Here is a 25,803-nt window from a genome sequence, read left to right on the forward strand (position 1 = left end):
CATTCTAAAACATACCATTCTATTTCGAACTTGAACGTTTAATCCATATTGGTCAACAATGATGCTAATTAAATCAAGAATATTCATGAATGAATAATTTTGGGTGGTAGATTTCAATGCTACGGAATGAATATCCTGCTTAAGTCTTTTCAAATCACGAGATAAAACAAACGCTCCCTTGATATCTTATTCGATATGGATCAATAGTTATATTGTGTGTCTTTTCAAGTCATAAAAGAAAGCGAGCTTTCCGTGTCTTCTTCGAAGAGAAGACGTTTTCATAATGGATTCTAATTTTCAGTTTAAAGGGTGAAAGGATCCATTGATGCCTTGGCGATCCCCTATTGTCCTTTTATGAATTGATGCCTTGCCTGCCATGTTCAGCAAACGGGGTATTGATATTTTCATCCTTGAACCTAATTCTCACTTTAAAGTGTGAAAGGATCTCTGTTGTCCTTTCATGAATTGATGCCTTTGCCTTCCACATTCAGCAATGGTTCTGCGTGTCTCAACGCACACCGCCTCCATTTTCGTCGAAGTCATAATGGGACTGCGACTTACAACGGGTGTAGGGTTAGGTTTCAGGCTTATTTGGGTCACTAGTTGAAAATAACCAGTTTGTTAATGGTTCATAAATGTACTGGTCTATATATATATATTCACCGTTAGATTTTAGGAAGTTACCGTTAGATTTTAGGAAGTTAGTGATTCAATGGTTGGCATATACAGCATCCATGTATTTATGCTTATGGGTAAGTTAGTTATTTATTGAATAGAAGAAGAAAAATAAAACAGAAAAATACTTATGACCAGAACTATGCCAACTGGGTCCAAATTTATTCGATGAAGGGAAAAAAATAAAACGCTTTATTACCAAGATTGTGCAAGCTGGGTCGAACTTGGCAGCCACTTGAATAGTTTTAATTCGTACAAAGTGAATTCTATCCTCGACTCATGCATAAAATTTTAACATGTGATGTGGCGAAAACCAAACCCCACCCAAACAACTGATCTCCGCCTCATGGCTTGTCGGTCACATTTGATTAACCACCAAGGAGTTGTCAAAATCACGTGGATGAATGAAAGTTGGGCACCTCCCACACGTTATGTCTACATTACACAATACGCACTGAAAATTTTTCTTCATGTGCGGCACGATCTCTTACCGAACTGTCACTGCATCGTAACATTGAGCGCTCAGCTGATACGAACCTAGAGTGGTTTTACTTAACAATCGTATTTAAGTTTGGGTTTAATTTACACTGCCGCGTCCCGTGCATCGTCCATTTGCATTTATTTAAATTTACAGGAAATTCAGCTACCATTCCATAACTGTCATAAAGCCAGTGGCTCAAATTTTTCCCATTATCAGGATCATTTATATTTTATAACAATTAGGAAAGGTTAGCTCAGAGCCACGGTTACTATCATGGCTAGCTGTCAAATCGCCATTCGTTATTTTAGATATTATGTAAGAAGAGTAGATTCATTCAATTTTAAGGAAGAGTAGATTCATTCAAATACTTAAAATAGACGAGTAGATTGGGTTCTCTATCAGAGAATATTAGGTTATATTCATAGGAAAAAACAACCCCACGGTCACATGGACGCTTCCAACAACCACATTCACTTTATACCTACCCTTTCTAAGTGCCATTGCAAAGCCTATTTACTTCATTGGGATAGCAATGGAACTCAGATGATGCCCACGCTGAAAACGGTCCAAGAAATCTGTGAAAAATGGGTATTGTTACACTGTCGTCATGATTTAGATTCATGGGGTATTTCTAACATGAGGGAATTCGACATGTAGATTCAGATGCTTATAACGAATTTGTTATGAATCCAATTGAAGTAAACGCGATTTTGGTGCTGGCAGGGAGCTGAACCAGAGATCAGATAATGATGATTGACCAGCAGCTGCGATAACTGGTATGCCTGTGTAGCCCCTGCAGCTGTTCTTTTATTCGTTGTCTGTTCGACCCTCATAGGACCCTGTTGTTATCATTCTTTATCATCAATGTTTACATCTGAATGAATGTTGTTTCTAGATCTGGAATAACTATTTGATATTGAATTTGAAACTCTTAAAGATGTATCTGAAATCAAAATTTCTCTCTAATAGTAACCATAATAATAATTTAATTATAAATTTATTTTAAGTTTATTAGTTATGTTGAGTTCTCTATAATTTTTAAGTTTATTGGTTGTGTTGAGTTCTCTATAATAGTAATAATTTAATTGTAAGTTCTTGATTATATTTAATTCTAAGTTCTTGATAATGTTGAGCTAAGAGATTCTTGGTTATATTAAGTTAAGAGATTCCTAGTTTGTGAGATAAAAGAAAAAAATGATAATTAAAATTTCTCAATTAACCTCTAAACAAAAAACACAAAAAACATACCCTTAATTATTACACCATTTAAACTACATTGATCATATAATTAAGTATCATCTGAATTCCAATTCAACAATTATGATACGTGTAACTATTTCAACGCTCCCAAATACGCAGTCACCATTTGAAAGGAACTACGTCCATAGTGGGATCCAACCTGCAGGCAAGGATCCATAAAATCTATGTTACTGCAATCGAAGTCAAACCCTCTCACTTTTTATAGATTATGTTATAACCGAGCCCGCCAAGATCTTCTAATTTTTGTTATTTACATACTACAAATGAACTATGAAAGATTATCTTCTCCATTCACTGTTATAAGAATATCCATCATAATTTAAATGCTGAATTGGTAAGGATTTATAGTGTCATGGCAAATTTCAGAATATTTTGAAAATTTCATGGTAGGAAAAAAATAGTAATTTCTCTTTTCTTAGCCTAATCTTAAAACATTTTTTATCTAGTTACCTTAATATCTCCATCTCATTCTGAAATATTTCTAAATCTACACTCTAATTCGATCATCTGCTTAAATTTAATATCAGCATATGGCATCTGTTTCTAAAACTATTAGAAAATGTGACATTGTGAGAGCGGAAATCACATGGAGTACCATTTGTCGACCCGTTTCGAAAGGACAAGTTGAAGAAACAGATCCAGCGTAGCATGCTAAATAGTCTGAGCGGAGCCTCCAACAACGAACTAGACAATTAAAAAATTTTCATATATTATAAGGTCATATATTTATCTAAATTCTAACTAACTCATATTTTTATTAATATTTCTTGAATACCCTTGGTAATATTTTATTTATTTTTATAGATATTGGTCCTTAATCTTACTAATTAAACTAATATAATAATTTTGACCCCGGTCCTATTGTCAAACTAGCTGTTGGTCTAGTTAGCTGTTGGAGGCTCCGCTCAGACTATTTAGCATGCTACGCTGGATCTATTTCTTCAACTTGTCCTGACGATGAACCACACAAATTGGTTCGAAACGCGTTGACAAATGGTACTCCATGTGATTTCCGCCGAAAAATCTCTCACAATCTTGATATGGATCACAGAAGCGTGAACTCTTTAAATGTGACATTGTAAAACTATTGGAAAATGAGACATACAGGTTTACAAAGGTTGAAAATAATTAAAAAATATGTGATAAAATATCACATGTTTTTTTGGTTTCATTTTTTATTGAAAAATATGTGATCAAATATCACATGTTTTTTGGTTTAATTTTTCATAAATCAGTATTTTGTTTTTCAAGTTGTTCACTTAAATGATCTTTATTAATTATTACTATTTTTTAAAATTTAAATAAATAAAACTATATTTATAATTTTTTATTTAAATCAATAAAAAATATATTAATATACATTTTTAATTTCAGCTGAAAAACACACAAAATATTTTGTTTTTCAAGTAGTTCGCTTAAATGTTCTTAATAATTATTATTTTTTAAAATTTAAATTAATAAAATTATATTTGTATTTTTAGTTTAAAATAAAATATATATTCATATACATTTTTAATTTCATTTGAAAAAAACACAAAATCCTAATTGATCCAGAGAAGCTCTCAATAGAATTTTGATTGATAGTAAATTGAAATTCAAATCATTAAATATACAACCTAATGCTCTAATCGATAGAGTTGAAATGTAAATCATTACATATACAACAGAAAGAAAGGTGTGATCTAGATATTGTAGACGAAGGAGAAAGTTATTTTGTAAAATTTAATATTATTAAAAAAGTATTAATTTTATTTCAAAGTGTAGTTTGATTAAAAAATATTATTTTATTATAATTATTTTTTTAAAATAAATATTATTAATTTATTAATAAATTTAAATATTAAATCATTTTTTGAAAAAATTATTATATTTATAACATTATATTAAAAATTTGGGTGATAATTTTTTTTCCCTTAAAATTAAAATTAAAATTAAAATTAAAATTAAAATTAAAATTAAAATTATATATATATATATATATATATATAATTAATTTCAATTTTATCTCATTAAATTTTTATTTTAGTTTATTTTATTTAATTTTTTCAAACACAAAATAAAATGTTAAAGCAAATAAATTAAGTCATCATTAATTTTTTTTTGACATCTAATAGAGAAAAGTTGATTTTAGAGTTACCATCATTATCATTATAAATATTATTAGCCTACCCATATAAGTTAAGTGCCTCATTAATGGAAGTAGGTCAGCTATCATTATATCCTGATACAATTAAGTGTACTTTTTTTAGTTTTTTTTTTACTATAATGATTCTTCTTACTTTGATTTTACTTTTTTACTTTTATTTTTTTATCTTACTTTCTTTAATCTCACTTTTAATTTATTGTTATATTTATGAAGTGCATATATATTGTTAATGTTAAAATAATCGAAATAAAAATAATAAAGGAAAAATTGATTAACTACTAAGATTAGGGTTTGAGATTAGTAAATAAAAAATTATGGACATTACATTCTTTTAATTAGAAGCCATGCTGGAAAGTAAATTTACATTTCTTGAAGACACATCCAAAAACAAATAGAAAATAAAATAGAAGTACTGGAGAATAAAATGGAGGCAATGGAGACTAGATTGCAGGTTATAGAAAAACAAGACTAAGATACTAACCAACCATCTCAGCAAGGAGATTCTGATACCTGAGAGAGTATTAAAATGAAAGACATGATTAAAGAACTAGAAGAAAAAGTTAATAGCCGCCTCACCCTAAATAATGTGGTAGATAAGTTAGATATCAAACCAATTAAAGATGAAATGAAAAAATTAATAGAATTAGACCACGAATGTAACAAAAGGGCCTTGAACCTTATAATCTTCGGTTCAAAAGAGGAAGTAGATGAGGATACTTTAGCCTTAGCCCAGACAAAATTACATAATAGATTACAAATTGAAACAATGTGCCTCACAGAAGTAAGAAGGCTGGGGAAATTAATCGAGAATAAAGGAAGACTAATCCGCATAAAGGTGAGCTCCACTGATCATAAGTACGACCTACTTAGTAAAACCTCAAGTCTAAAAGGAACAAGAATATTCATAAACGAAGATATCATTCCAGAAGATCAAGAAGAATTAAGAAAGGAGGTTCAAAAGGTAAAAGAAGGTAGAAAGGAAGGAAAACGGGCAATAATTAGAAATAGAAAAGCCTTTATTCGAGATAGGAACCAAAAAGATAGAAATCAATAGCAATTAAACATGCTCCGGATCCCTTCTTGGAACTGTCGGGGCTTCCCATGGAATAAAGGCCCCAAGCTAAGTTGGATTTCAAATGATGTTGATATTATTTTTCTTGTTGAAAATTGGGAGCATGAAGAATCTAAGGTCCCTAACATAGATGGCTTTACACTATGGTCTACCTGGAACAAGCGATCCTCCCATAGAGGCATTGGGGAATAACTTGTTACATCAAGAAGAACATCTCCCCCCATGCTAGGATTTATAAAAACGACCCTCACAACCAATATAGTTGGATAGAGATCAGTGAAATTAATAATAAAAAGTCCTACATACCAATATGTTATTTTCCCCCCATCAATTCTAACTTCTATAAGAAGAAGAATCTAGATAAGACTAACCCTTACAATGGTTTAGAGAATGATATTTCTAGCCTAAGGAATGACGGTAATATCCTTTTAATAGGTGAATTTAATGCTCAAAATTCAAACAACCAAGATATTATTCTAAGCAATCATTCGAACCCTAATCCTCTTTGGTTAGACGAAGACCCTACTCTGGCTAGTAGGTACAAAAGGAGTTCTGAAGACCTTGGGGAAAATTTGTTTGGGTCGGAGCTAGTCAAGCTCTGTAGTGCTCAAGATCTTATAATTTGCAACAGTCTAAAGAAGTGGCCCAATTCCAGTAAGATGACCTACACCCATGGACTTGGTAGCAGCATGGTAGACTACGTTATTTCTGATCTCCCATTATACAATGAAATAATAAATTTTGACATCTTAAACGACCACGAACCTAACTCTGATCATAGGCCCTTACTTATAACTCTCAATTTTTTCATGCACAGAGTTCCCACAGAAAATAATACTCACAGCCAAAAGAACTTAATATTTGGTAGAAATAAAAACAATCTCTTTCTAAATGAATTAAAAACTAATTTACTTCCTTTATCTAGTATAGACAACATAGAAGACCTCTATCATAATTTTAGTACAACCCTCTCATATTCTATTAACAATTTCTCAATTGAAGTTTCAAATAATAAAAGAAATAGCGAAACCAACCCATGGTATGACAAAGATTGTAAAAGTGCGAGGAGAGCAATTAAGGAAGCTGTTGATGAATCTCTTAAAATCGAGAAGATAAAAATATACAAAGCCCTAACTAAAAGGAAAAAGAGGCAGTACATTCATCAAAGACAGGAGAATCTCTTACACCTCTCTAAGGTAGCTCCTAAGGATGTTTGGAGGTAGATTCTGACTAGGAAGACTAAAGATAATAATAAAATTGCTCTTCATGATTGGAATTCCTATCTTAAAAAGCTTTATGAATCTCCAAATGTCATGGATAATTTGGAAACCCTGCTCACAACGAAAGAAGTTTTATGTTTAGAAGACATTAAGTTTGGGGTTAATCGCCTGGCTAATGGGAAAGCTAAGGACATTGAAGGTTACCAGGTGGAAATCTTAAAAATTGGAGGTCATATCCTCATCCCCCACATCCACAAGCTTTTCAATCAAGCAGTCAAGCAAGGGTTCCCTAAACCTTGGACTGAGAGCCTCATTATCCCTATTTTTAAAAGTGGGGATACAAATAACCCCTCTAATTATCAGATAATTATGATCAACCCTCTCTTAGCCAAGTTATATGGTAGTATTTTGGAAAATAAATTAAGCATATGGCTTGAAAGTGAAGGTAAGCAGGCTAAAGGCCAAGCAAGTTTCAGAAGGCATCACTCAACAACAGAGCACCTCATTATGCTTACGATCATTGCAGAGGAATGTCGTAACGATAAATCCAATTTATTTTGTTTTTTTTTGGACTTTAGAAAGGCTTTCGATACGATTCCTACATACAACCTTTGGAATATATTAAAAGAGCTAAAGGTTCCTCTCGAGTTGAGAGCTGCTGCTATAAGGTTATACGAGAATGTCATTGCCAAGCTAAAGAGTAATGAGGGGTGGTCGAAAGATATTAAGTGTAACATCGGAGTTAAACAAGGTTGCCCCCTCTCCCCTACCCTATTTTGCATTTACATCGATAAGATTGAAGGCTATTTAGAGGAAGCAGGATGTGATGGCATGATCTTAGCTGCAATAGTCGTCATCCTTCTTCTCTATGTTGATGATATTGTTATTTTCGCAAGGTGCCCATCTGATCTTGATAAGAAACTCAGGATTCTTAAGGATTTCTGCTCTACCATCGGTATGACTATTAACACTGACAAAAAAAAGTTAAGATTATCAAATCCAAGAAGGACACTTACGCTAATTTTATGTATGACAATAATAACTTGGAGGAAGTGTGTTATTCAAGTACCTAGGAATTGGTATTCATCACCAACTCAACTAGAACCATAGCATTGAGAAAAGGATTAATGGGGGGTGGAAAGCTTATTTTGGTCTTGAAAATAATTGTAAAACATCAAACCTCATAATGTGGGATAAAAAGAAGTTCCTCTTTGAAACTTTAGTCACTCCTGTTATCTTATATGGCTGTGAGGATTGGGGTTGCAGCATCTCTAGAGAATCATGGAGAAAGATTGGGCGAATCCAAAAGCGTTTTATAACTTATAACTTGAAAATTAAAAGTAATACACCTTATCATATTCTCCTTATAGAAGCAGGTCCTTCCCCTATTGAGAGCCTAGCTATGATTAGATTTATGTTGTACAAGCACAAACTCAATAACATAGACAATCATAGACTTCCTAAGCTAGCTTTAAATTCTAGCCAAAACCACCTAAGGCTCAATCGGGGTGGCATAAAGACACAAGGGCCTAGTTAAACTATCGGGAGATCAACGAGAATGATGCATTGCAAAACATTAGTAGCATTAAAGATATTGTTACTTCTAAGTTCAAAGAAAAAATGTGGTGTGAGAAAGATTTAGCGGCTAAAAGAAAATTAAGTTATTATAAGAAGGTCATCAACCCACCCTAGAAGATCAAAAATATCTCTCTATTTTAACTAGCTCAAAGAAGAAAATTAATATAGCAAAGATTAGAATGAATTCTCATGAGCTCCATAGTGAAACAGGTCGTTGGGCAGTTCCTAAAACACCATGGATAGAAAATATCTGCCATATATGTGAGAATAGGAACATCGAGGATGAAAACCAATTCCTCTTAGAGTGCCCTGCGTACAACCACATTAGATCTCAGTTTCACAATCTTTGTTAGAATACTGACCTTCTTAGCCGTTTACAATGTCAAAATTATAGTGAGCTTGGGAGGCTTCTCTCCAATCTTTTTGAGCATAGGAATAAAATATTAAATCAAAATAAACAATTTGTTTCTTTAGGTCCGATAGACCAAGTTTGGTCTCAGTAGACGTTAACCATCATCATCATCATCATCAATTAAATTGAAAAGTAAAAAAGACATAACTATATTCAAATAAAATATTTTGTAGATATTATGTGGAGATATTAAATCCTTACCATTTATCTAATAATTATTAATAATTAAATTCAATAAACTTTATCTCAAAATAAACACACATATCTATAAATAGTTATTAAATATATACTAATATAAAATTATAGAAAATTAGATCTTATAAATACAATAGCACCCAACACACAAAGATATAACGCAAATGTTAGTCATTAGGAAACACTCTCAAAGGCACAAAGATGTTGTGATGTCCCCGTAAACGTGAATATTTTTTTACTGCATTTTAAAACAAAAAACTGATTTAAGTTTATATAATTAGAAATTCTGTTTTAATTGTTAAAAGAAATGTAGTGATGGAATTTTGGCAAGTAAATGAATTGATTTAATTTCATGAGAGGGTATCTGTCAAAAGAGTGATGGATGAAATTCTCAAGAAACAGTTAGGTTGGGTAGCTACCCAACCCTAACTACTCTTATGAAATATTTATCCCAAAAGATCAAGAGGATGAGGGCATCTACGATCAGGAAAGGGGAGAGGGGAGTAGAAGAACACCGAATGAAAGGAAGAAAGAACTATGTTGTAAGGACAGGTAGGAAAGTGGTAGTTAAGTATGGTCATGACCAGATACCTACTACTATTCAAGACTGAAATTCTTGAAGAGAAACCCAGGAACAGATACCTACTACATAGTTACCTTTACTGTGAGAAAGAAAGCTAAAATCCATTTTAACTTAATATAAAAAAAAGAAACAAGTAGTGAGACAGAAAATCTTTACCATAGTATGCATGAGGAATTTCATATAATTTTACAGTGCCATCATTTGAGAAAACAAAAGAACACTGTGGGACCTCCGCAAGGCTTCGATTAAAAAACAAGTAATTACAGTGGTAGAAACTAGAAGTCTTTTCTCCAAAATCAGGATGAAATATATAAATTTTTAGCGTAGCTGAGACCTCGGGCCGATAAAAACTCAATCATGCTAGTAATATATAGAAGCAGTAGATCATAAGTGTTTGAAATAAAAGATACTATAGTCAGAAGGAAAAATAGAGACCCTTAGGTCCCATTTTTGACAAAGCAAGAACACCGTCTCGGGACAGTTAGAGACCCGAAGTCTCATTAAACAAAATGTATATTTAAGATCTAGAAAACCCTGAGTCGAGCCTAGAAAAAGTGTTTCAACTCTCAGAAAACAAGATAGACCGTGAGATACAATTTAATAGAAATAGGTACCAAAGACTTCAGAAATACACTTTCATCATTTCTCAGAACTAAAATTGCAGTACTCATACCCACTGAAAGATGAAAGGTGATTTTGAAGAGTCGATAGACGGAGCCAGGCTACCCAGGTCTAATCCTACAAACCCTGTCAACATAATAGATTAGGATAACTATCATTCGAAGGAGGAGACAATTACATTGGTAAATACAGTCCTACATGAAGAATTCCTTACTCGGACCGTCAAAGCGCTCCTTAGGAGTCCCTTTGATAGTGCATATAGCCATGGTAGTAAACTGTTGACAAGCGAACGTGTTTAGAATATGGGGAGGCCTCACCAGAGAAATATCACATATGAAATAACAGAAGTTAAGGGCCAGTTCATACTCATAGTGAAACCCTCTATTCGAGAGTTGGAGCCGAACCATTCAATTGGGGAAATGCAACAGGAAAGCCCTTTCTAAGCCCGAACTAGGGCATAAAGTCGCAAGCAACAACTACCACCATCCGATGCACACTAACAAGGAGAGCCCTTGATGGGGCACAGTCAACCAAGTAGCAAGGAGCCAACTGTCCATCACGAATAAGTCTCCAGAGGGAGCAGCTCCTTTTTCCTAGGAAAGTGGCCACTTTTCCTAGGCAAGCAGCCACCCCTCATTTAAGTCCACCTTAAGGTGTAGCACCAGCTCACAACAGTTGAAACCGGTTATAATAAATGTATTAACTATAATGTAGGGAGCCTTATGTAAGGCTTAAGGTAAAGTTTAAATAACGCCATGAGTAATGAAATGAATAAGAAAAATTTAAAAATGCCTTGTACCCCTTTATTTGTACAATGTATATAAATATGCAAGTGTAGAAAGGATTCCAATTTAAATCCATTTTGCATAACTCGTTAATTATGGTTTTTTGTAATGAAATGCTAATTTTGATATATGGTAAAATAAATTTTGTTTTTTTTAAATGGGTATATTACATATGGTATCAAAGTGCTCAAGTTTCCAAGTTGAGACCTTTGGAACAAAGAAATAACAAATTTTGTGATATGCATGTAGGAAGCAGGGAATAGCCAGTATAAGAAGAATAGGGAACCTACCACCCAGATTTCCAATGGGGATAGGGCCCACGTCATTTCAGGAAGGCAATCCTGAAGTGTGGGTACAACTAGGCGAGGAGCCATGGGACATTGACAGAGATATTATGGTGACACTGCAAGAGTTAAAGGATGAAATGACCTAGTTACGGGTAGATAACGAAAGATTAATGCAGGAAAAAGAAAAAATTATGAAGAGTCTATATGATAGACAAAATAATTGGCCACTAGCTCCCAGCTCTGAACATAGAAATATATCAGGGGAACAAGAGTTCCGACCATAAGATGTGGAAACCGGTGGTGGTGAAGAAAATCATGAAGAGGAGTCAGATAACGTGTCCAATCACAGAAAATAGAAGAGGAAGAAAGTGGAATTTCAAGGGGAGTTTAAGAAGATAAAGCCTCCTCTCTTTGATGGAGAGTAGGAAGAAGCGGCAGAAGCATGGCTCATAAATATGAATAAATATTTCCAACTGTACGAATATGACCATAATCTAAAGGTTCGCTTGGCTATTTTCCAGCTACAAGGAAAGGCCACGCTATGGTGGGAGGAAGTAAAGACAGTTCAGGGAGTGAATGAACAAAGTATAACGTGGGAAAAATTCCATAGATATTTTGAAGAAAAATACCTGACATAAAGATTTTATGATGAAAAATCTAAAGAATTTCATGTTTTCCGACTAGGACAAATGTCCATGGATGAATTCATAACAAAGTTCACATAATTACTTCGATATGTGCCTTACATACGTGAAGAAAATGCCAAGGTTCAACAATTCATCAGCAGCTTGCCCCTATTTATGAAGGAATGACTGGAATTTGACAACCTAAAGACCATGGATGAAGTAATCCATACGGCACGGATCTACTGTCAGCAAAATAGACCAAAAGGAGACATGAGCCAGAAATGGAATTTTAAAAAGGGAAATAAATTTATCCCCAGTCAAAAAGGAAATAAAGGCTCGAGCAACAAAGGATTGTACAAGGGACAAACCAATAGGAATTTCAATAAACATCAGCCTAGATTTAAAGTACTAGGCAAAGCTAGAACTAATGAGAAAACTGGCAGAACTGAAGCAGAGTTAGCTACAAGGCCCCCTGTATAGTGTTGGGGATGAGGAGGCCCGCATTATGTCATGAAATACCCACAACACAAGAGAGCTGACTAGATCTCTCAATTACAAGAAGCCTCTACAGTGGGAGAGATAGCAAGGAGTTTCCCCAAAATTAACACAGCCCTGGAAGATCATCAGGCAGAATTGCAGCCAACGATGGTCGAATTTGAAGGTAATTTTTTTTTACCATACTATATCTATTTTTATTGACGTCAGGGCTAATTTGAGTTACATTAACCCCAAGATTGTGGAATAATGTAAATTACAAGCAGTAAAGCACTAGCCGTAGGGGCCAAAAGAAGAGTTTTGGCCAAGGTCAGTAATTTCCCACTAGAGCTAGCTAACCAGTCCATCATGGAAGATTTGAATTTAATACCATTAGGATCATATCACATCCTTATTTTTATGGATTGGCTAGAAAATCATTGGTCCCTTATTAACTGCAAAACCAAAACCATTAATTTCCTGGATGATAAGGGAGAAAGACATGAAATACAAGGCATTCAGAAGCCTCTGCAAATAAGACCTGTAACAGCTTCCCAATTAGCAAAATGGATCAGAAAGGGCTGCCAGATTTTTGCCATACAAGTAGGTTATGTTGAATCTAAGGAGAATTTTTTTGCTTTAAAGAATATACCGGCGATACAAAACTTTCCAAATGTTTTCCCTAAATAAATTTTGGGTTTACCCCAAAAAGAGACATAGGTTTTACCATTGAGCTAATTCCGGGAGCTACCCCAGTCTCCCGAGCCCCTTACCGTATGAGTGTACTTGAATTGACAGAATTGAAAATGCAGCTACAAAAGCTGCTAGATAATAATTATATACGACCCAGTGTGTCCCCTTGGGGAGCTCCAGTATTATTCATTAAGAAAAAAGATGGAACATTGTGAATGTGCATGAACTATCGTCTGCTAAAAAAATTGACCATTAAAAATAAATATCCCTTACCCCGTATAGATGAATTATTTGATCAGGTTAAGGGGGCAACCATTTTCTCCAAGATTGGCCTCCGATCAGGCTATCATCAAATCCATATAAAAGAGGAATATAAGGCAAAAACAACATTCAAAGCTCATTATGGGCATTTTGAGTTTGTAGTGCTACCTTTTGGATTAACTAATGCCCCAACAAATTTCATGTGTCTTATGAACAACATATTCCATCAATACCTGGACAAGTTCGTGCTGATATTCATTGATGACATAATGATCTACTCACGGAGCATGGAGGGACATAAGGAGCATCTCCACATTGTTCTTCAAGTCCTACGAGAACACCAGTTGTATGCTAAATACAACAAGTGTGACTTCTTCAAGGAACAAATTGAGTACTTGGGACATATTAACACCAAGGAGGGAATCGTAGTAGATCCAAAGAAAATAAAAACCATCATGGAGTGGTGAGTACCGAAAGATGTGGCGGACATAAGATCGTTGATGGGCCTAGCTGGATATTATAAGTGATTTGTGGAAGGTTTTTCTAGGGCGACATACCCTATTACCTCTCTACAAAATAAAGGAAGAGCCTTTAGATGGACCCCTGACTGCGAAAGGAGCTTTGACTAGCTTAAACATCTACTCGCCACTGCCAAATTTTGAGTATTGTTGATCCTAACAAATAATATGCAGTGTGTACATTTGCTAGCAAGGAGGGGGTAGGTGGTGTACTAACGCAAGAGGGTAGGGTTATATCCTATGAATCAAGAAATATCAAAGAATATGAACAAAAGTATTCTGTGTATGATTTAGAATTAACAACAATGATTCACACCTTGAAAATGTGGTGACACTACTTATTGGGCAATAAATTTTTGCTATTAACAGATCATCACAGCCTGACAAGATATTTCAAACAGCCCACATTAAATGCTAGGCAACCTCGTTGGGTTAACCTCCTAAGCGAATTTGATTTTGAAATCAGGCACTTAAAAGGAAAGGAAAATCGGGTTGCAGTTTCTCTAAGTTGGAAAGTAAATTGCTTATATGAAATTTGTTTTAGTGAGTCATGCATTGCCTTCTATGAACATATTCGTGAAACAACCATGCAAGATTTAGTATATAAACATTTGTGGCAGCAAGAAAAAGTTATAAACAACCATGAACAACAAATGGGATATGAGGTTACTCCAAATGAATTACTGATTTATAGGAAAAGGCTATATGTACCTAAACAAATATTTCTTAAAGATTTAATCTTTGATGAATATCATAAAATCCCTTATGCAGGAAACCCATGATATCAGAAAATGATTTTTGTCCTTAGAGAGGAATTCTTTTGGCCTCGCATGAAGAAAGAAGTAGCAGAATATTTAGGACATTGTTTGGAATGCCAGCAGGTAAAAGCAGAGCACCATCATTCGGTAGGGCTACTTCACCCAATGCCTATCCCTGAATGGAAGTGGGAGACCATATCTATTGATTTCATTACTGGACTACCTAAATCAAAAAATTAAACAACTCTATCATGCTGGTAGTAGATAATTTGAGAAAAAATGGTCATTTCATACCCGTTCAATCAAGTTATAAAGCGGTACAAATTGCTAACATTTTTATGCAAAATATTTTAAAATTGCATGGTCTACCTAAGATGATCATTTCTTATCGAGATGTGAAATTTACGTCAGCCTTTTGGAAGGCCCTGTTTGATGGACTGGGCACACAACTACACTTCAGTACCACATATCATTCCCAAACATATGGGTAGAGAGAAAGAGTAAATCAAGTTGTCAAAAACATGTTGTGAGCGTATGTGATGCAACAACCATCTAAGTGGGAGGATTACCTACACTTAGCAGAATTTGCCTACAAAAATGGGTACCATACATCCTTATGGATGAGCCCCTTTGAAGTATTATATGGGCGTAAGTGTACGACACCTTTGAGTTGGAGTGGCCCAGAAGACAAAGTAATGTTGGGATGAGATATGCTGGAGGAGATGGAGAAGATGGTGAAGAGTGTACAAAATAATTTAAAGGCTTCTCAAGACCGGAAAAATAACTTTGTTGATAAAAAAAGGAGCTTTAGAGAGTTTAAATGGGGGGAGCATGTTTACATACAGGTATGAGCCAAGAAAAGCACCTTGCAGTGGACCGGATGTGCTAAGCTGCACCCTGATTTTGTGGGCCTTTTCATATTTTAGCTCGAATCGGACCAGTAGCGTACGAGCTTGCTTTACCCAGTCATATTCGTGTACACAACATATTTTATGTTTCTTTACTTAAGAAATACATTTATGATTCTAAAAATATAATAAACTGGAAGGACATACAGGTGAGTTAGAAAGGTCGAAACTCTTGAAACAATCTATCTTATATATATATAGATAGATATATATATATATATATATATATATATATATATAAGATAGATTGTTTCAAGAGTTTATATAGATATATATATATATATATATATATATATATATATATATATATATATATATATATATATATATATATATATATATATATATATATATATATATATATATATATATATATATATATATATATATATATATATATATATAAGATGTTTTTACAATTAAATGAATTTTTAATTCAAGCTTTGACTAAAGTTCTTTTTTTTTATATTGATATTCAAGTCAAATCGGAAGGAGAATTCTTGGTAGAGGCAATGGATATACTCGATTGGAGAGAAGCAATGTTGCAGAGATGAGTTATCACTCAAGTTAAAATTCAGTGGCAACACTTTGGGCCTAAAGAAGCCACCCTGGAACACGAGAGGACCATGAGGGAGGTTTATCCATAGTTATTTCCCATAGAGGAACATTGGGATGATGTTCAATCTTGGGGGGGGGGGGGGGGAGATTTGATGTCCCCATAAATGTGAATATTTTTTTACTGCATTTCAAAATAAACTAAAACTGATTTAAGTTTATATAATTAGAAATTCTGTTTTAATTGTTAAAAGAAATGTAGCACTGGAATTTTGGCAAGCAAATGAATTGATTTAATTTCATGAGGGTATCTGTCAAAAGAGTGATGGATGAAATTCTCAAGAAACATTTATGTTGGGCAATTATCCAACCCTAACTACTCCTATGAAAGATTTATCCGAAAATATCAAGAGGATGAGGGCATATACAATCAGGAAAAGGGAGAGGGGAGTAGAAGAAGACTGAACAAAAGGAAGAAAGAACTATGTTGTAAGGATAGGCAGGAAAGTGGTAGTTAAGTCTGGTCATGACCAGATACCTACTGCTGTTCAAGATTGAAATTCTTGAAGAGAAACCCAGGAACAAGTAGCTCAGGGGGAGACAGAGGGCATTCTAGCATGAGTCTCAAGGTTGGGAGGCAAGTTAAGATTACAAGTTTATATTCTGTTTAGCTAGCTAGATAAGTACAATCTGGAGAAATCTTGACTAGCTGATAGCAGAATTATTATGTCATTAATGTTAGATTTGGTGTGACCATTTTTAATCTAAATAAGTACATGGATATTATCTATAGATGACAGTATTTCTGTGCATGTTTACGTTGGTTAGATCTAACTGAATAATTCTATTTGAAAACGAACCTTAAGGGTGATTCTGTTATAAACGAGTTAAAACTCAATACTAAGTAAATAATTCTAAACTTATTAAACTAGAATAGAGTAAAATTTCAGCTAGATAATATCATAAGTCTTAGCCACGATTCATGTAGTAAGAAAACCCCGGACAGAGGACCTGTGAATAGTTCAAAAGTAGTGTTACATCATTTATATTATTCACATAATAAATAGATAAATTTCCTCATCCGATTGACTTCGGAGAACCCATTAACAAACATAAATATAAGGGTACAACCCTGTCTTAGATCAAGAGAAGTCCCAAAACTGGGAAATTGATATACGATTTTCTGAAATTTATTATAACAGTAGGAAGATTCATGATGACCGCAAGAACCTTAAGTTATCCGACTACATAGTTACCTTTAGTTGTGAGAAAGAAAGCTAAAATATATTTTAACTTACTAGAACAAAAAAACAAATAGTGATAGAAAACCTTTACCATAGTATGTGTGAGGAATTTCATATAATTTTACAGTGTAATCATTTGAGAAAACAAAAGAACACTACGGGACCTCCGCAAGGTTTCAATTAAACAATAATTAATTACAGTGCAGAAACTAGAAGTCTTTTCTCCAAAATCAGGATGAAATATATAAATATTTAGCATAGCCGAGACCTCGAGCCGATAAAAACTCAATCATGCTAGTAATATATAGAAGCAGTAGACCATAAGTCTTTGAAATAAAAGATAATGTATTCAGAAGGAAAAACAGAGACCCTTAGGTCCAATTTCTAACAAAGCAAGAACACCGTCTCAAGACAGTTAGAGACCCGAAGTCGTATTAAACAAAAATGTATATTCAAGATCTAGAAAACCTTGAGTCAAACCTATAAAAAGTCTTTGATCTCCTCGAAAACAACATAGACCGTGAGATACAATTTAATAGAAACAGGGACCAAAGACTTTGGAAATACACTTTCATTGTTTCTCAGAATTAAAATTGCAATACTCATATCCGCTGAAAGACGAAAGGTGATTTTGAAGAGTCGACAGCTGGAGCCAGGTCACCTGGGTCTAAACCTGTAATCTGTGTCAACATAATTGATTAGGATAACTATCATTCGAAGGAGGAAGACAATTACACTGGTAAATACAGTCCTACATGAACAATTTCTTACTTGGACTGTCGACATCCCTTTGACAGTGCATATAGCCATAACAGTAAACTATTCACAAGCGAAGGCATTTAGAACACGAGGAGGCCTCACGAGAGAAATATCACATATGAATTAATAGTAGTTAAGGGTCAGTTCATACTCATAGTGAAACCCTTTATTCGAGAGTTGGAACAAAACCATTCAATTGGGGAAATGCAACAGGAAATCCCTTTCTGAGCTCGACTAGGGCATAAAGTCACAAGTGGCAACCACCACCGTCTGATGCGGAGCAGCAAGGAGAGCCCTTGATGGGGCACAATCAACCAAGAAGCAAGGAGCCAATTCTCCATCACGAAGAAGTCTCGAGAGGGATCAGCTCCTTTTTCCTAGGAAAGTGGCCATCCCTCATTTAATTCCACCTTAAGGTGTAGTACCAGCTCGCAACAGTTCAAACCAGTTTTAATAAATGTTAAATGTATTGACTGTAATGTAGGGAGCCTTATGTAAGGCTTAAGGTAAAGTTTAAATGTCACCGTCAGTAATGAAATGAATACGAAAACTTTAAAAATGCCTTGTCCCCTTTTATTTCTACAATGTATATAAATCTACAAGTGTAAAAAGGATTCCAATTTAAATCCATTTTGCATAATTCATTAATTATGGTTTTTCATAATGAAATGCTCATTTCGATATATGGTAAAAGATAATTTTTTTTTTTACATGGGTACATTACAAATGTAATCTAAGAGTTGGTTAGTACTCAATAGGATAAGTTGAGAAAAAGGAGTTGGAGACAACTAGGATCTCCAAATAGATCCCAAAAAAAAACTTAAATGGAAGAGCTATAATGTAATGTAAGTAGTATTTAAAATTTAATTTCCAAAGTTTATAAACAATAATTTTAAACAAAAAAAAAAAAATTCTCTATAAATTATATGTATTTATATATTTTTGGAAGATATTTCGTTTTTTCCAAAAATTTATTTCGAGAGTTTTATTTTAATGATAATTTTTAATATATAGGTTATTAATTCATTATGTTTCACTTATAAATAAGTTATATAATTGAATATCAAATAGTAATAATTTTTGTTAATTATCAATTAAAAGAAAAAGAATTTGAACGTGGAATCTCATTGTCTACACAATACTCCATATCACAACTATCACCAATTAAGATACCCAATAAACTCATTATTTTATTTATATTATCTTAGATTTCTAAATTTTTTTATTTTTCATATTGAAAAAATTATTATTATTTTACCAATAATCATAATCACAATTTATCAATAAAATATTTAAATTAAATTTGAAAAAATAAGTATCAAAATCAATTATATAATTTATTTATAACTTTTAGTTTTAATTTAAAATTCCATTAATAATTAAATATTAAATTCATAATTAATTAACCAATAAACAATTAATATAATTTTCAAAATTACATAAATTAATAACATAACCATCTGGTCATTTAATCAATGCGCGTTTAAACCCATAGTAACAAGATGTGAGTTTTTTTAACCGGTCATAAAAACTTCCTTTCTCGTTCCTTGCTCAAATCCATTTCTTTAATATGCGTTAAAGTTCCTTCAACCAGTGATGATCGTGATATCCATTTTATGTTCAATTAAGTTTTATGTTCAATTAGGTCATCACGGACATAGTTATTTTTTAATAATACCATTTCTTCTATAAATCACGCTAGGACTTTAATTTAAAAGGCATCGTTGTAATATCTTCATATTATATAAATTTCGATCGCCCTTTATACTTGTATATAAAATTTTATTTATTTGTTCATGTATTAAGTGTTCTCAAGGATGAAAATGGTATTGTGTTATTATAGGAGAATTTCCCTATTTATTAATTAAATAATTTTATAGGAATATGTGAATATGAATTCACAATTATTATAAATATTATGCTTTTTTGAATGAGTTAATATGTGTGTATGTATGTGTTTCTCTATATTTCTTACTCAGTAGATTAGTGAAGTATCAATAAACATATATTTAAGTTAGCAAGATTTGAATGAAGTATTGTTGGCATGAAACTATTCAAATATCTAATAATATTGGTATACATGATCTAACCTCTTGAGTTTATACATAAGACTTCCTTCACTGCCTCTTTTATATATATATATATATAATTTTTCTCCTCCTATCACACACTTCGAAGAAAGATGGAGTGTTGGTACAAGGCTAGCCATTATAGAACTCCACTAAAATGCTCTCATCATTCTTTCAAGAGTAGAAAATGGATTAAGCACTTATTGTATCGACCTAAATAATCCAAAACAATTAGATGAGGCTGAATTTTAACAACTTTATAAACTTAATGAGAAAACATCAGTCAATCATATAAATAGATAAAGGGACAAATATATCACCACCTTATTCATTTATCGTGAAAATGATAGATAGATAGGATGAAAATAGGTATGTTTGTTATAACGAAGATCTTGATTTTGTAACCACTATCATTCCAATGACTTGCTAATGATTTATTTCTACAATTATTTATATCACTCCCTCTTAATGGAGGAATGAATTTTTTACAATTCCTAGCTTGTCTTTACATGTTACATATTTAGTATTTCTCAGAGGCTTAGTGAATATATCTAACACATTATGATTTATATAGCACATCAAATCAATTTCTTTTGATCGAATATTTCTCTCACAACATGAAACTAAGTTTAGGTGTGCTTTAATTTTGCATGATAAATCAGATTGCCTACAAAATTATTGAGATATGATTATAACATTTAATAGCTATAGGTATTCCTTTCTTTTTTCCCATGTATTCAAGAATGCACTTTAGAAAAATTGCTTCATAGGTAGCATTATATAATTCTTTATACTCGACCTCAATTCAGGGCAAGGAAAAAATTAATTGATTATTGTTACTCCAAGAAACAATTCCAGATCCTATACTAAATGCATATCTACTAGTAGATTTCCATCATCTAATCTCATGGTAATCAAAATTTGAATAACTTTGGGTTATCAAAGTCTTGCCATCTTCCCTCCAAACCTCAATGCCTAAATCATAATTCATCTGACCAAGATCCTTTATTTCAAATTCATATTATAACTACTTTTTATCTCATCAACGAATATTGTAGCACTTCTTATTATGATTAAATCATCAACATACAATGAAATCAAAACAATATTCCCTTTTCCCTCTTTTTTTATGTAAAAATTTAGATCATTGTTACTTATGATGAAACTTTATTTATTTATAAAACTGGAGTGAGAATTTATGGAGAATTGGTAACTTCAAAATCTCATTTTCCGTTATTACACTAAATACAACTATTTCATAAATTTTACAAACAGGGTAGTTGCAACATGTCTACGAAGAATTAAACCCATGTAATTAGGAAATGAATTGTTTTCCAAACTACTCAAGCTAAGATCTTTTGACTACTTTTGATCAAACTTTGCTAGAAGATGAAAGTATTGATTTTCACATAGCATGACCTAGGAGCCTGCTTGAGATGATATAGTGGTTTCTTAAACCCACATACAAGATGTATTGTCCCTTCTTTACAAAACCTTTTGTTGAACAATATACACTTCTTCATTTAATTCACCATCCAAACAATTTGGCTTGGCATCCAAATTATGCAGTTTCCAAATGTACTTAGTAGCTCATCAAATAATTAATATAATAGCATCCAGTTTAGCTACAAGTGCGAACATGTCCCCATGCTATCTTCCTTCTTTTATAAATATCGCTTTCGCAACAAATCTAGATTTAAACTTATCTATACCACCATCAACTTCGAACTTAGTTTTCAACAATAATTTTGATTTATATTTTTAGGCAATTATGTAGGTTCTCAAGATTAATTTTTCATTATGGAATCATATTCCCCATTCATAACATCTCTTCATTCCTTATGATCATTTTATTTCTCAAAATTTAAAGGTTATTCTACGCATATAACTTGAGTCATCATAGTATAATATTTATACTTGATATATGTTTGAATTTTCCTTATTGATCTTCGTAGTGCCTCACTACATATGGAGTTATTCCACTCTTCCTTAGCGTATTTCGATTCATTGTAACTTCAATGCTACTTTTAACTTCAACATAGTCTTGATGATATTCAATTTTTTCTTCTTTCGCACTTTGAATATCTTCGTTGGGAAGTTTCTATACATATTGATAATTTTCTTTTTAAACCTCGTCTACCTACTCATGAAATATATCATCTTTAATTGGAAACAAATTATGATTAATGGGATCATATTTTTTGTAATGATTAGAAAAATAATAATGAAGATTTATTTGATCAACTTTGCATAAAGTTTCCTTCTATCTTCCTTTGGAATTTGGAAAATCCATTCTTCCCAAAAAAATTCAATTGGTTAATAACTAGTTTATAATCATAGAATGCTTTACAAGGAGTTTTATGCTCTAAAAAGTGGGCTATACTTCTATTCTTAAGATACACAGTAGTATTTATTGCTTCAACCTAAAAAGATAAAAATATTGTTACCTTTAATCACATTTCTATCACATTAAACAAAGGTTTTATTTTTACTCTCAACCACACCATTCCATTCATGAGTATGTGAAATTGCACACTAATCATAAATTCCACCACATTATTTCATTGATGAGTATGTGAAATTTCACATTGTTCATAAGTTCTGCTATCCTTGTAGTATTGATGAAGTATTTGATGTGTATTCTCCTCCTTGACATGACCAAATTATCTTGATTTGTTTTCCTGTCTACTTTTCAACCATGTTTGTAAACTCTTTAACATGTTCAAACACATTACTTTTCTTTCTTAAGAAATAGTTCCATGTAAATTTTATTTTATCGTGAATGAATATAATAGAGTAATAAGCTTCACCAAATGATTAAGTTTGCATTGGAGCACACACATCAATATGCACTAATTCAAGAATCTTACTTTTCCTTTTATACATACTTATAAGAAACTCATTCCCATGTTGCTTTCGTAGCGAAAAACCATCACATTCACTTTGTTCATTCCTAAAAACTTGAGTACCCTCTACCATCTCTTTCTTTTAGACTACAGCTTGATGTTTAAAATTTATATGACCATACCTTAAGTGCTATAGTTATTATGTAGGCATAGTTGTTGATAACAATGCTTGATGATTTTTAATAGTAAGATCAAGTTTTCATAGGCCTCCCACTCTCATTTCTTTTCCTAGAACTTGTAGTCATCTTGTACATCCTTCACAAGACAATTTGGCTTCACAATTTCAACTTTTAAGCCATGGTATGTAATTGTTGAGACTAAGATTAATTTTTTCTTAAACTTTCCATGTAATGTATATTACATTCCTAATTTGTTTTACATCACCACTTTGAAAATCCACATATACATCACCATAACATTTTATTTCCTGATATCTATCATCACCTAGATAGACTTTAGCACCATTACTTTTCTTATGATAAATTTCAAACCAATATTTATGACATGTCATAGGAATAGGAGCACCTAGATATATGAATCATGCATTAAAATCACATGATTAAATTGATGAAGTTGTATACAATATAAACAACATGATATTTTGAGATCATCATTTACAATTACTTATTTATCAACCAAATTGCCTACATGTATCCTATATTGGACTCATGAAACTTATTTTTATTACAATCCTTATCACAGTGTCCAAACTTACAATATTAGTGACCCTGGACACTCTTTTATGTTGAAATTTTGATGTTCTATGTTGTAACAATCACTTATTACACAAGTTCTTTATGCTGCAATATTAGATAAGCAATCATAGATAGAACATAAAACAAATGCACAATAGAAGACAACCAAGAATCCAATGAGACGAATATAATTTAGGTCCAATGACTAGGGAAAAACCCACAAGTGGAAAAACCAACCAGATTCTTCTTCTAATAAAAATCAATTGTTCAACAAAGATACATAGTACAATGAGAGATCAACAGAATGAGTATTTTCACCCAAATCTGAATAAGTTGTAGCATGAATATTACTGGTAGTAGCAGAAGATGCACACAGTTAATCAACCTTTCCTTCAACTAAATCAACATTGAATCAGTGAATCAACATTGGCTCACCAAGTTCTTCTCTTACTCTTCAAGTCTCTCTCTCAAAATATTCTTCAACTCTCTCCAACTCTTTCTCAAGTGGGAATTCTTCTTTCACAATGCACAAGTAGTGAGGGGAGAAAGAATGAGGCACATATATATAGGAGGAGTAATGAATCCATGCCATAAAGGAGGAACAACTCACATTCTGAGAGGAGTGTCACTCATGCTCATTTAGGAAATGTATATCATGTCATTAAGGAGTTGTGTGTGCCTTTGTAACCTATGCTTTTAAGAGAGAGTGTAACATATGCATTAAAGAGTGCATAAGAGGAACCTTTATGACATGCCTTTTTTGAGTGTAATAGATCATTAGTGAGAGTCATGATTGAGTGACTTGAATTTCTAATAATATAATAATAATAATAATATTCTTATTCTTATTATTATTATTATTATTATTATTGATTAAGCTGAAATCAAACTATTAGGATTGATTGATGATCAAAAAAAGATTTTCTTAAGACTTTCTAATTTTAGAAATTCTATTTTTAGACTTTCTGTTTTTACACTCTCTATTTTTAGAAATTCTATTTTTAGACATTCTATTTTTGGACTTTCTATTTTTAAAAATTCATCCTTGAGCTGCTAACTCCCTTACATGGGGAATAATATTATCTTTTATAAACATTCTTAAGAAAACCTTTACTTTAGTTCGTCTTCTCTCCTAATCATGAATGAAAGATGTTGGGGCTATTGCCTTCACTTCATCTCAAGGAAAATTTAGAGGTTAACATTCGTAGGTGAGTTAATTTTCCATATCCTTTTCCAAAAAAAGTTATTTTCTAGTTTCCATTTTTTCTAAAAATGATCTGCCCAAATTTTATTGAGTCGAGAGGCTCATTCTACGACCCAATATGAGTGGGATGTGTAAGTTTGTCTGTTGTTTGTTCCACTTAAAAAAAATAAAAAATTATGTTCTAAATAGAAAAATAATCTCGGGGATAATAAAAACAAGTGAATATGTTGTAAAGTAATTAGAGGTAAAAAAAAATGTGAGAAAGATGTTTCAATCTTATAATTTGGTTATTGATAAAATATTTTAATAGACATACTTAAATATGTATATATCATGAAAAATTAAGTTTTCAGGTTAAAACTTTTATTTGTTCATATATATATTCTATTTAGCATTCAAAAATATAATTTAGACAATTAAAAATAACACATTGTACTTTACACTATAAAGAATTTTGCACGTGAAGAAATTTCATCCGTCTGGCCTCATGTTAGATCCATACTTAAGATGGATCTGTGTTAATAGTATAAAATTATTTCACCTTAAAAATCACCAAAATTTTATAGAGACTATATAAAATAATTAGAAATTTAAATTCTTTTACAAAAATATCTGTACAAAATTTATATTTATGCATAGTAAAAACTAGTAAGATTTATCAAAATTTCTAAATTTCTATATCAATTTCAATTCTTAAAATTTTCCTTGCTTCATCTCCACAAACATTACACCTTCCATCACAGTCTAAACTAAATTTTAGCTTTACATAACAATTCTCATATAATTTATTTGCTTCATTAAAATAAAAATCTATTTAA

General features: G+C 32.3%; 1 long non-coding RNA gene across 2 annotated transcripts in view; it reads left to right on the forward strand.

The window, feature by feature from the left end:
* Positions 1-1,505: 1,505 nt before the first annotated feature.
* Positions 1,506-25,803, forward strand: part of LOC149251774 (uncharacterized) — a 187,481-nt gene continuing 163,183 nt past the window's right edge. Inside the window, exons 1-2 of one of the 2 annotated variants that reach the window (XR_016266014.1) lie at positions 1,506-1,744; positions 1,880-1,932. This is a non-coding gene — a long non-coding RNA (uncharacterized LOC149251774). Of the gene's footprint in view, positions 1,933-25,803 lie in introns of both variants that reach the window. The other variant, XR_016266013.1, reaches the window with a different exon arrangement.

The sequence above is a fragment of the Pinus tabuliformis genome, chromosome 7, assembly GCF_031772625.1.
Source record: "Pinus tabuliformis cultivar Carrire ecotype Pingquan chromosome 7, CPIR1, whole genome shotgun sequence".
In the NCBI taxonomy this organism is placed as follows: Eukaryota; Viridiplantae; Streptophyta; class Pinopsida; order Pinales; family Pinaceae; genus Pinus; species Pinus tabuliformis.